Raw genomic sequence first — 13,701 nt, 5'->3', positions numbered from 1 at the left:
CTCTCTCTTTCTCTGACACTCTGCCCATCAAATAAATTTTTTAGACTCTACAAGGAGAGTGGTCTAGAGTGATCTAGCACACACATATACAGGAATGTAGATAAACAGATATTCCTCTTTCATTATTGACTATTAAAAATTAAACCAGAAATCAGTGTCTCTGCTTCATTAATTGGTTGCATCTTTTCAATATAAAAAAAATTCTTAATTTGCAGAGAGATAGATTCCTTTTTTTTTTTTTGGAAGATTTATTTATTTATTTGAAAGTTAGACTTACACAGAGAGAGAAGGAGAGGCAGAGAGGGAGGTCTTCCATCCACTGGTTCACTCCCCAATTGGCCACTACGGCCGGAGCTGAGCCAATCCGAAGCCAGGAGCCAGGAGCTTCCTCCGGGTCTCCCATGAGAGTACAGGGTCACAAGCACTTGGGCCATCTTCCACTGCTTTCCCAGGCCATAGCAGAGAGCTGGATTGGAAGTGGAACAACACCTCAGAGGATGTCAGGCACTTTATCCAGCAAGTACCAACGATCATCTTTCTTTCTTTCTTTCTTTCTTTTTTTTTTTTTGACAGGCAGAGTTAGTGAGAAAGAGAGAGAGAGAGAGACAAAGGTCTTCCTTCCGTTGGTTCAGCTCCCAAATGGCCGCTACAGTCGGCGCTGCGCTGATGCGATGGCAGGAGCCAGGTGCTTCTCCTGGTCTCCCATGGGGTGCAGGGCCCAAGCACTTGGGCCATCCACCACTACACTCCCTGGCCACAGCAGAGAGCTGGCCTGGAAGAGGGGCAACCGGGACAGAATCCGGCGCCCCGACCGGGACTAGAACCCGGTGTGCCGGTGTCGCAAGGTGGAGGATTAGCCTAGTGAGCCGTGGCGCTGGCCGATAAATACATCTTTTAAAACATTTAGAACACAGTGCCAAGTTCTGGGCACCCATGGACACTTTGAGAAGAAAGCAGTGCACCGTATTAGCCTGTGTCCTCTTGGGCTGGCATGGACTTCGGTCAGCTGGGCGGTGACGTAAGAGCGGAGGGCTTGACGCCAGCCTCTGTGGCCGGGTTCCCGTAGTAGCTGTCTTCCTTGCTGTCTGCTCCGTGCTGAAGGCAGCAGACACACTGCATTTCTGCGCGCCTGCAGACACGTCGCTGTCGTAAATGTTGCCTCGTAAGCCCAATCCATATTTGATTTTGAGAAGCCTGGTGGAAAAAAAGAATTGATTTCAATGACTTCAGTGAAGTAAACGGCTGTGGCGTAAGACTCTGTAACCTTGTTTGAAAAGTAGTCCCCCCACTTTTTTTGGTGAAAACTGCTTTGACTTTGTAACGTTGTGCTTTTTCTCCAGGACTTGTCTAGGATCAAGCTGATAGGCACAGGAACGCTACACTGATGTGCTCCCACAGTGGTCACAGGGGCTACGGAGCAGACCCTCGATGAGAGGTAATCAGGACTTCAGGAAAAGGTGTCTTAGGAAAAACCATGTCTGGATTTCAGAACTCTTGCACCAGAGTAAGCTCCTCTTGTACTTCCGGTTCCCCCATGACCTGAGGGACACCTGTGCATCTGCAAAACGCAACTTACGCAAAATGCTTGCCTCAGCGCAGCCCTGTCGCTGAAGGAGCCACGTGAGAAAGACAGAAAGACAGAAAGGAAGAAACAAACAGAGGGAGAGGGAGAGGGGGAGGGGGAGGGGGAGGGGGAGGGAGAGGGAGAGGGAGGAAGGAGGGGAGGAGGGGAGGAGGGGAGGAGGGGAGGAGGGGAGGAGGGGAGGAGGGGAGGAGGGGAGGAGGGGAGGAGGGGAGGAGGGAAGGAGGGGAGGAGGGAAGGAGGGAAGGAGGGAAGGAGGGAAGGAGGGAAGGAGGGCGGGTGCCACTTTAGCAGTTTTTTCAACAGATGTTACTGAACGCGTGCATTTTTCCATATCCAGTGCAGGGCACGAGGGCAGGAGGTGCCAGGCTTATTCTGGGGGAGACGTGGCCTGGGAAGTACGGGAATGGTCTGGAAATCCCACGACAGAAAGAGGTACAGTGGACCCTTCTGAGAGCAGGTTTTAAAGGAAGCTCATGCGTGGGGAGACACAGCCACACCATCCTGCACGGAGGGGTCGCTGAGTGAGTGCGGAAAGGGGAGCCAGAAAGCCAGCCACAAAACTAACCACCGGGTATCAGGACTGCCTCTGGAGGGGACGGAAGCACCCAGCTGTGGTGTCAGAAGCACCACAAAGAGCCCTACGGTCGCTCAAAACCCCCTTCTTGTCTCCCATCCAGGGTCTGGAACATCTCGAACCAAAACAAATACTTTTCAATCTATGCCTAGACCTGAGCGGTGTAAAGCAGCATTTTAAATAAGCACACAGGTTCACAATGGCCAGGCAGATGGTGCCTGGCAGGAGAGGTGATGGGGACAGCACGAGCCGAAAGGGACAGGAAACAAGCAAAACCCAGGGCCAGAGAAGACTGTGTTCCTTTAGGTTTTTATTTTATTTTATTTTATTTATTTATTTTTAAAGATTTATTTATTTATTATTTGAAAGTCATAGTTACACAGAGAGAGGAGAGGCAGAGAGAGAGGTTTTCCATCCACTGGTCCACTCCCCAGTTAGCTGCAACAGCCGGAGCTGCGCTGATCCGAAGCCGGGAGCCAGGAGCTTCTTCTGGGTCTCCCACACTGGTGCAGGGGCCCAAGGACTTGGGCCATCTCCCACTGCTTTCCCAGGCCATAGCAGAGAGCTGGATTGGAAGAGGAGCAGCCGGGACTAGACCCAGCGCCCATATGGGATGCCAGCGCTTCAGGCCAGGGTGTTAACCCACCGCGCCACATCGCCAGCGCCCTAGGTTTTCATTTTAAACTGAGTTTTGATTCCCAACTAGTGAAACGTATAGACCTGGTGTTTTCCTGACTGCACACCCTCGCCACAGAGCGCCGCCCACGCCACTGTCCAGTCCCAGAGGTATCTCCTACCTCTGTGAGCACTGCCACCAGCCCTGTCCGGTCTGGCTCCACTGCCTTCTGGACAAAGGCAGTCATGGCCCTGCTGTCTTTCCATGCACGGAGGGTGCCTGCGAGCTGGAGGCTACACACATGCACATATTCTGCACATGCCACGTCGGCTCCCGTTCATTGCTGAGTAGTACTCCATCACACGACTCCACTAGCTCCCGCCTGCACAGCTTCCGCTGACGCCGTGTGGGTGACTTGCAGTTTTCAGCCATGATGGACGGAGCTGCTGTAAATGTTCTTGGACCAGTGCTTCTGCAGATGCGAGCGCCGACTTCTGCTGGGTAAACACCTAGGAGTGGAATTCCTGGATCCCAAGGTCCACATGGGTTTAACTTTTTTATCATGAACATAGATTTACCATGAACGTAGGCGCGTCCCTACTTGAAGGGTGAGGCAGAGAAGGGAAAACAGGTCAGCCGTGGCGTGGAAGGATAAGAAAAAGCAGGGAGTGGGGTGGTGTCTGGAACCTGGCAAGGGAGCAGTCAGATGTGAATCATAAGGTGCATGAGGGAGTTCTCTCTGGCGGATGGCTCCTGGGACCCATCCAAGCCCTGTGTTATTGCTAGCAGATTCTACAGTCTGGAATAATGACTGGAACTCCTGAAAGTGTTACTAAGCCTTTCAGAAAATGTCATTGCTTCTGGGAAGACTAAGAACATACGGGAATGAAATCCTTCCTTCTGGCCAGGGGTCTGTTTCCAGGAGAACTTATCTGCTAGTGGCACTGGCTGTGGGTCCAGCCTCTGGCACCAGGTTCCAGGGCACACAGAGAATAGGACCAGGGCTAGGATGAGTCTCCCCCCTAGGGCCCCGTCTTGCAGACTTTGATGGCATGAGCCAGCTTTCTGGTCTGTTTTGCACACTGAAGTCTGTACCCAAGAGGTCTGACTCCATGGCTCCATGGCTGTGGATAAGCAGAGCAACTCACAGACTGGATGTTCACCTCATCCCAGAACCGTCAGTACAGTCTATGTTGTCACAGCCCCCTTTATATTTTTTTATTACATTTTTTTCAGTTGGTTGGGATTCCCAGTCATTAACCTGATCATTAAAAGGGGAAATAAGACATTATTAAGTGGTTCAAACCACTCTGCTTGGCTTCACTACCCCAACACGTGGTTAATACTTAAGGACTAGTAGCTGAGATTTTTAGCTCAATAGTATTTTTCTTGAGTCTATCAACTATTGTCCTATTGTCAAAGAAAATAGATACCCATATCACAAATTCCCCAAAATGAGCTTTAACTCTCAAAAAAGAAACATTCACAAAATTTAAATGCAAACCAATGGCAACCACAACACACACACACACACACACACCCACCCATCCTTACAGTTCCCAAAGCAGTAGACAGTCCACCACTTACAGAGAAGGGGGTGAGTGCTACCCCTCCCCCCGTACGTGCATAGACCTCTACTATTTTTTATTAGAGATTTTATTTTTTTATTTGAGAGGCAGAGTCACAGACAGAGAGAGGTCTTTCATCTGCTGGTTCACTCCCCAAATGGCCGGAGCTGGGCCAGGCCGAAGCCAGGAGCGAGGAGCTTCATCCATGTCCCACATGAGTGCAAGGACCCCAGTTCTTGGGTCATCTTCTGCTGCCTTCCTAAGTGTATTAGCAGAGAGCTGGACTGGAAGAGGAGCAGCCAGGACAAGAACTGGCGCCCATATGGGATGCTGGTGCCTCAGACGGAGGCTCAGCCTACTGTGCACAGCCCCAGACCCAGATCTCTACTGCTTACACAGCTCCACAGACTCGGGATCCAGTAACTGGGACAGGTCACACTGCGGTCACAGGGAAAACCTCAGCGACAAACACAAACCAGCTCGCGCTCCTCACCCGTACCAGAGTGCTACTGCGGGGACGGGGACTAGAAGCTTTGAGACAGCGCCCCCAGCACCGGCCACGTGTCCTGAACCAAGACACTTAACCTCTCTGGATTCTATTATTCCACCTCTAAAATAACAATACTGTGTCACATGATCTCTAAGACCCTTTCCAACCCTGGAATTCAGTAATAAATCAAGAAAAAGCACCTGATTACAGGATCATTCATCAGATAGCCACGTATTTGCCAGAGAGAACCACAATTTGGTTGGTCTGATTCTTTTGACCATGTCCGGGATCTGCAAGGCTTCCGGTGACTCCGCCAGTTACAGCACTGGCTACACGGATCGTGGGAGTGACCGAGCTCGATCCTGCCCAGCCCCCGTGCTGAGCGAGGTCCAGGAAGCAAACTGCCCCAGTGACCCCTTGTCTCACTTTATGGTCTCGATCCCTTTTTACTTCTCAAATGGAAGCAAAGAGCAAGGCCACACGAATAAGAGAAAACCACAGACAGAGTCAATATGTAGAGCTCTCGACTGGAAAATCTCAGGACATATTTACTGAAAATGTTCTACTCGGCAGACACTGTGCCTGCTAAGAACAGGAGAGACCAAGTAAGACCCCACTCCTGTTTGTAAGTCGGTAAAGAAAGAAATAATCAAGCGCAATACAGCGAGGGTTCTAATAAAGCCACTCCCTCTCCAACAGTTCTCGTCCAGCCTTGTATCTTTCTGTACAGATGGTTCTTAATCTGCACCTGTGTGTTGACTGTTCTAGCGAGCGTCGAATTTCTATATGCCAGTGACGGATCCCATGAAGTCTCCACTCAGGTACAACACGGGAGAGCAAAGGTATCTCATCTTCACTCAGCCTTCGGCAGAAGAACTTGGGGTTTCCCCCACCCCCTTGACCTCCTACGGCTCTAAACGATGCCGGGGCCAACCCAGGTGTGCAAGTCCCTGGCCGAAGCCAGAAACTCCACGCAGGTCTTCCCACACGGTAGCAGGAGCCAAGTCCTTGGGTCACCCTCCGTCACTTTCCCAGAAGCAACAGCAGTGAGTGGGTGGGGAGATGGAGGCATCCTACCCGTGGGCCACTCACTCACTCCAACTTCCTTCCTTCTAGAAACGGGGTGGTAAGAGCATTTGTCAATGGCTCCTGCGGGAGTCTGGTCCGATCACTCACGTCAAGTAGATAGCACGGTGGAGCACCACGCAGGACGTCAATAGTTAAGTAGCTATTACCATTGGTCATCTTGGTTAAACCGCTTGAACATTTCAAAGCTGCTGATTCGTAGGAATCAAGTCAGTCTGTCCAGGAAGCCCTATGCAGAGTGTGTCGCCTTGCCCCCAGGCCACCATTTTGGGGAGTCCTGTGGGTATGGTCCTGGCAGTCGGCCTTTTAGAACCAGACCCATTCTTTCCTGACTGCCAGCCTCTTTACCAGCTGCACCTGCACCTGCACTCTTGTCCAGCGGCCACTCCTGGACGCCACTGGCCACTCCTGTGGGTGCGTGAGCAGCTCACTGGGAACAGCTTGGGCCCTTCTGCGAACTGCAGCTGTCAGCTCTTTCAGGCCCTGTGCTCCACTCATAAAATATCCCCACGGGGCAGTCCAGGCCCGTGCAGCTCGGGCAGTTCCCACCGTCTCTTACGCCTGTTCCCACAGAATCAATGCTTTGTGGATTTGGAGAGCTTGTCATTATTTTGTCATCAATAAGCAGTTCTGACTTTGAAAGATCTCCTTTCCTACGGAGGCAGACCCAGCTGCCTTCAGATACTCTGTCACTTCTTTTATTAAAATGAAGTCGAAGATGGTCGGCACGGCCTGCTATCAAAATTGTCAATTAATATTTAACAACTCATTATTTCTGAAAGAACCACAGGACCACATGGAAAGCCAGGACGTGATGTCAGGAAAACCAAGGCTCCAGAACACCTTGGCCTTGACTGAGCCTCATTTCCTGCCTGCAGTAAGGCAGGAGAAAGGAAGGACTCCCTGGCGCGGAGAACAAAGGGCAGGGCCTTGATGGGCAGAGAGGAGGCCTTTGAAGGAGGGTGGAAACAAGAAACCCACAAAATAGGGTTTTAAATCCAGCAACAGGCCGTAATCTGTAAGTTTAATGACACTTCCTTATAGCCTTAGAAATGCATACTTATAATGGCTGGGCGGACAGGGCTTCTGAGCCAACCCAACATTACTGGAGATTTTCTTATATTACGGCAGCCAGAGTTTCTGAAACAGACAAGTAAACAACAGAAACCCAGGTAATCAAAGCCTCTGATAAAGACAAATTTGGCTCAAAGGAAACCTGAGAGGGCCGAGCAGCCTGTAATCACAGCTGTGTCGTTTCTAATCTCTCAGTGCACTTTCCTCCCAGCCTTACTCAAATCACGAAACGTCTCAGCCCTTCAACAAGTATTTTTCATTTACAAAATGATATGTACTTTTTCTCTTGGGATCGGCTCAGTCCCACTGTTGAAAAGAACTAATCACCTTCCGGTGCCACCGATCACGGATGGCAGCCAATACAAACTGCAACTATATGCTGTGAAGAGAACAAAACAGAGGGGAAAAGTGTGGCCAGGGAATAGAATTGGGGGAGTGTGAAAATGTCACACAGATTTGAAGAGAGATCTGGGCCAAACGGTCAACACTCCTTCCCAAGGGAAGATAAGACCAGAGAAAGGCCAGGAGTCCATATTCGTGGTCCGTGCAACACATTTAGGGGGTTTACAGATGAACTTCTAAAAATGCTAATAGGTATCTACGTACCTTCTTGGTATCTTTACATCGTAAGCCATACCACTTTTCTACTTATGATTACCACAAAATTTTCCTAAATTTACTTAGACAAAAACCAGACATTTAAAGCAAATGGTCAAACAAGCAACGAAGTAGATAAAGTGCAGATGCAGAGAGATCACAAAACCAGTACAGAAATAGCCGAATGCATCAAGCTAATCGCCTTCATTGTAACCGACATCGCAAAACTGGAACCTCGTGGCAGTGCTGGGCCCGCCGTTGGAACGCCCTGCTCTCCTCCCATCAGGAGCAAGACAAGGAAGATGCTGACTCCAAGAGGAGGGGAGGTGACCCTTCTGCATGGACTCCAGGAGGAAAGACCCGCTGGGAGCTCCATGAATCTTAACGGTGCAGACGGTGCACCTGCCGGACGGGCTGTGCGTGCACACTTCTTGCACAGCCTGGCCTCGCACACTCACGGCCCTGTCCCAGTCCACCACGTGGCAAGTGCTCCAAGGGCAGCAGCTGAGCCTGATGGAGTTCATGTTTATTTTATGCTCTGGCACAGCATCCATCCTGGAATCCAGGCAGAACGAACACGTGCTACCTGGACAGCTGAACCACTAACGGGATTGTATTATGGTAAACTCTGGCTCAGTAGGAAGAGAGGTGCTTTCAGAGCAGTGGGAACATACCCCCGTGGAAAAAGCAGTGTTCCTTTTGGAAAAGCAAAACTGCCACTTCCAGGAGTGTGCCAGATGAGAAAAAGGAAAGAAAGGAAGAAACCGTAAACACCCTCATTAAATATTTTTAGAGATTTATTTATTTCAAAGGCAGAGTTAGAGAGAGAGGAGGGAAGACAGAGAGAGTGAGAGAGAGCAAGCTTCCATACACTGGCTCACTCCCCAAACGGCTTCAATAGCCAGGGCTGGGCCAGGCTGAAGCCAGGAGCTAGGAAAAGCAGGTGTCAACCAGGAGACAGATGCTGCAAGCCGATGTCCGCCAACAGGACCGGAGCATGGACACACGCATCACCCCAAAGGCCAACATCTAGTAAGGAAGCATCTGCCAACATGAGCCTAGTCACAGCCACACATGCACAACCGCCCAGGTGAGACTCGGGAAGTGGCACCCTCCCTTGAGAGGAGGCACAATTCACAATGGACATCAGTGCCACCACATTCTCCACTAACTACTGCAACTGCAAGTCTTCAGCAAGTGTGAGATGGTGTGCCAAGCACCCTTCTAAAATCGCTAGATACATAATTCAACTCAAAGCTCATCAACAGCCTTGTGAGATAAACACTGTTACCACCCTGATTCGAAGAACCACAAAGATATGAAGTAACTTGCCCCGCATCAAACAGATAACTGAGTATCAGACACAGGATTGGAGGCCTCACCTTCTGGTCCAGGGCCACCATGCTAAGCAGCTCCTACATGCTAAGCAGTAATTTACACAGACACTCACACACTGAGATGCAGTTACTAGAACTTAGTACAAGGTAAAAGCTCGGGAATCAGGTAGAAATATGCAGGTCGGAGCCAGAGCAACTGTTGAGTGTGGACCAGCACTAAAGACAAGCTAATGCCAGCATGCTAGACTCCACTTGTAGAAGTTTCTCCTGCCCCAAAGGACTAATCGTAAACACTCAAGTAAACCTAGCTGGGTTCCGCTGAAGACAAGGCCACAGTGACTATGAATGTACAAGTCTTACAGCATACAGTCAAGGGATGCCTTGGCCCAGAAGTCTCTGTAGGAACTACCAATATATCTGAGAGAGAGAGAGAGAGAGAGAGAGAGAGAGAGAGAGAGAGAATGCAAACTTAAAACAGTCAGCCAGGGTGGTAATAATACCATCTTAAGTGTTAAAGTGATCATATAGATAGAATTAAGTGTTAAAGGGATCATGTAATAAGATTAAAGTGTCTGAAAATAACAATATATAGAATTTAAGAGGAGAAAATGTTCCAACATAGGAAGCAGTCCACACAACAGACTCATAGAATGACAACCACTCTAAATACCACTCTGACTTCAGATTCAGCCCTTAAGCATTCTGGTCTGGCTAAAAAACCCATGAGAGCATTTCAGGCACAGAAAGCCAAGATATTGTGACAAAAAAAAAATGTCCTACATGAAGGATCTCTGTGAATGAGATCCCAGTGGAAAGAAGGGGCCATCAAAGAAGGAGGTACTTTTCTCTGAAGGGAGGAGAGAATTCTACTTTGCTTATGACCCTAAATATTGACAGAGTCTGTGGATTCTAAAGGCTTCCATGGCTGAGGCAGCTCATGTCAAGAGCCTCAGGTGATCACTGACGTCATACATAAGAGTGTTAATTGTTGGGGCTGGTGCTGTGGTGCAGCGGGTTAATGCCCTGACCTGAAGCACCGGCATCCCATATGGGTGCCAGTTCTAGTCCTGGTTGCTCCTCTTCCAATCCAGCTCTGTGCTATGGCCTGGGAAAACAGTAGAAGATGGCCCAAGTGCTTGGGCCCCTGCACCCACGTGGGGGACCTGGAAGAAGCTCCTGGCTCCTAGGTCCTGGCCAGCACAGCTCCAGCCATTGCAGCCAATTGGGGAGTGAACCAGCAGATGGAAGACCTCTCTTTCTTTCTGCCACTCCTTTCTCTGTGTAACTTTGACTTTCAAATAAATAAATAAATCTTTCAAAAAAAGTGTTGATTGTTAAATTAACAACAGGAGTAACTGTGTACTTCTTTCCCATGCAGGACCTCTGTCCTCAATGAGTTGTACTATGAGAATTAATTGTAAAATTTGTTCTTAAACACTTTTTTATATTTTATGTGTGTGTACAAATTGTTGAAATCTTTACTTAGTATAGAGTTGGTCTTCTGTATATAAAGTTAATTGAAAATGAATCTTAATGGAGAATGGGACTTGGAATGAGAGAGGGAAGAGAAGGAAGGGTGGGAGTGGAGGTGGGAGGGCAGGCATGGTGGGGAGAATCACTATATTCCTAAAGTTATACTTGTGAAATTTATACTCATTAAATAAAAGGTTTCTTTGGGAAACAAATTAAACAGCCAGCCAGCATCAAAATTTACAGCCAACTAGAAGAGCTTTAACTAAGTCTGGAAGACAAAAACAACCACAATCCTCACCCTTGATTAACAGTTTGGGAGGCATTCGCCAAAGCCATCAGGCATGAAAACCAAACAGCAACAGAAAGAGATGTAAATCAGACAGGGGAGGTGTGGCGCTGACTCAGTAACACACCTTGCGACTGTGTCCCAGGTCTGGGGGGAGCTTCGCCTGGGGCTGCTTGCCCTGTTCCCCCCAACCCCGCGTCTGAAGGTCTGAGGAGAACCCCAGCCCATCTAAAGCAGCCACACACGTCCCGTGATAACGTGGCGTGACCCCTGGTCTCCACCCACCCTAACGAAGAGCATCCGGTGCAGTCGGTCCCCAGTCTAAGGGAACGCACATCAGATCTGCACAGGCGACGTCTCCAGTGAGTGGCTCCTCCCTGTCCACACCATCGCCCCAAACTGGCTCCCTTCTTCCACTATGGACTTGTAATTACACTCTTTAATACCCAAAGGGGAAACCCCAGGGAGCTTTATTAGTCACAATTCTAGTTACATACGATCATATTCCCGAGTTTATTCTAGTAATAGTTCTAAAATTAGACGTCTTAATAACAATAATGAATGTGTCTTTCTTCTAAATACAGTTCAGTAATCTTAAACTGATAGCAGGCTAAATTAAGAGCTGCAGCACGTTGTGAAGCTGGAAGGCCTCCCCCAAGCAATCACACAGAACCAACCTAATCTCTCCAGCTCAGGATGAGCTGTTGCTTCCTCTTGACCCAGACCTTCCTTCTCCGGGATGCTGATTTGCAGGGACGGCAGCCAATTCCGCTGCCCCGAGCTGGCCCAGGGAGGACCGTGGGTGGAAGAAAACCGGCCTCTCTCGGCAGGGCATCCTGTGCGTCAAATCATTGTGCTCCACGGTGTGTGTGTGTAAGTGTGTGTGTGTAAGTGTGTGTGTGTCTGGCTGCTCAGGGTGGGGCTGGGGGCACTGCCTGGGTTGAGAGAAGGCTTCTTTCATCCGTCTACCTGCAGGTTACCAGCTGGCGCAGCAGACAGAAGCAAAACATGGAACTGACGTCAGATCGAGAACAGGAAAGCGAGTGTCGGCACCCAGCTGGTTAAAAGAGAGGAAGAACAAACACCTTTTCATGGACTCTGGAAAAAAACATAACATTCAGAACACACCAAGCGACTGAAACAGAAGGGGAATGGGGTACGATTTTCAGACACTGCATTTCTGTTTTTATGATCTATGTGTCGGGATGCATGTGTTTGCAAATAGAAATAGATTCCAACACTCCCAGCAGCGAAGAGAATGCATAAGGCAGGCTCTGTGCATCTTCACGAGACAGAACTGCTGTCAACACGAGGCTCTGAATCCAACGCTCCCTACTGAATGTGGCGCAAAAGCCTGGCTTTGCGAGAGCTGGCATCCTGCCCGGTTCTGAGCACAAGGACAGGCCCGAGAGGGAAGGTCAGGGTCACTGCACACCAGGTTCTCTCTCGCGCTCACTCACTCTGAGCTTGCAAGGCGAGCACCCACCCCAGCGGGGAGTGTCACAGAGACACGGCACAACCCAGCCTGCACGTTCACACGGAACCCAGCCCCACCAGGCAGCAAGAGGCCGGGGCAAGGGAGCCATGCTCGGAGTCAGGGACCCAGCTGGGAGGCCCGGACCCCACACTCGGAGGTCGCATGGCTTTGGACAACTCACAGCATCTTCTCTCCTGTAGTGGACAGGGGCGGGAGCCCTGCCCCACTCTCCTGCCAGCTTCGGCGAGGGTCACAAGACAGGAGGCACACAGAGGCACACAGAAGCACAACTTAGGATGCCCACATCCCATACACAGTGCCTGGGTTCGAGTCCCAGCTCCTCCACTTCCAGTCCAGCTTCCTGCTAACGCGTCCTGGGAGGCAGCAGGTGATGACTCAGGTGTGTGGGTCCCTGCTACTCAGATGGGAGACCCAGATGGCGTTCCTGGCTCTGGCTGCAGCCCAGCCCAGCCCTGCTTATTGTAGGCACTGCGGGAGCAAACCAGCTGATGGAAGAGCAATCCGTGTGTATGTATGTGTGTGTGTCTTTCAACCAGATAAGTAGATGAAAATGAATAAGCATTTTTACACGTAGAAGTAAGCTAGCTGCCAAGAAATTTACCCTATGATCCAATTCTTTTACTTGTAAAAATGTAATTTCAGGCAGAGAAAAATGAACTATGCTGGGACCTCACACACTGTTTGCTAAAGATTACTGCCCAGTGATCAGAGGAGAGCGGTTCAAGTTCCTTTCTGTGTTCTCTGATAATTTCTAGACTTTCAGCAATGAACATGCATTCTTTATAAAGTGAAAAATCAAAACACTTTTCTTCTTCAATGACATAAAAGTACATTTCCAAGAGTAAAGCTGACTGGCGCCGCGGCTCACTAGGCTAATCCTCCGCCTTGTGGCGCTGGCACACCAGGTTCTAGTCCCGGTCGGGGCGCCGGATTCTGTCCCGGTTGCCCCTCTTCCAGGCCAGCTCTCTGCTGTGGCCAGGGAGTGCAGTGGAGGATGGCCCAAGTGCTTGGGCCCTGCACCCCATGGGAGACCAGGAGAAGCACCTGGCTCCTGCCATCGGATCAGCATGGCGCACTGGCCGCGGCGGCCATTGGAGGGTAGACCAACGGCAAAGGAAGACCTTTCTCTCTGTCTCTCTCTCTCTTTCACTGTCTACTCTGCCTGTCAAAAAAAAAAAAAAAAAAAAAAAAAAAAAAAAGAGTACAGCCAAAGACGAGGGACTAAGCTGCAGTGGCAGCCCACGAGCGTGGCCGTGGCCTGGTGCACGTGGCGGCGTGGCTCTGTGGGAAGCCAGTCGGTGTTTCCAGTCTCTGCCGCACAGCCTCAGAGGGGAACTGGTGGGAACGAGAGCAAAGGGAGGTTTTGGTCTGAACTGAGCGGGCTGGGCCCCACGGCTCTGGTGACCTGAGAACCAGAGCCCCCGCCAAACCCTCCCTCTAAAGTCTTCACAAAGGGAAATCCAGGCCCAACCGCCACACCCACACCACACCACCACACACGTACACCACACACACCA

The 13,701-nt window shown here is 50.1% G+C and overlaps 1 long non-coding RNA gene across 1 annotated transcript in view; it reads right to left on the bottom strand.

Moving 5' to 3' along the window:
• Window positions 1-275: 275 nt before the first annotated feature.
• LOC149126002 (uncharacterized) overlaps window positions 276-13,701 on the bottom strand; it is a 151,511-nt gene continuing 138,085 nt past the window's right edge. The window contains exon 3 of the long non-coding RNA XR_016235105.1: window positions 276-1,194. This is a non-coding gene — a long non-coding RNA (uncharacterized LOC149126002). The remainder of the gene's footprint in view (window positions 1,195-13,701) is intronic.

Source organism: Oryctolagus cuniculus, chromosome 6, assembly GCF_051225735.1.
Source record: "Oryctolagus cuniculus isolate XC-2025 breed Fujian yellow rabbit chromosome 6, ASM5122573v1, whole genome shotgun sequence".
NCBI lineage: Eukaryota > Metazoa > Chordata > Mammalia > Lagomorpha > Leporidae > Oryctolagus > Oryctolagus cuniculus.
Note: the sequence above shows the minus strand (reverse complement) of the source record. Positions and strands in the feature narration are given on the sequence as shown.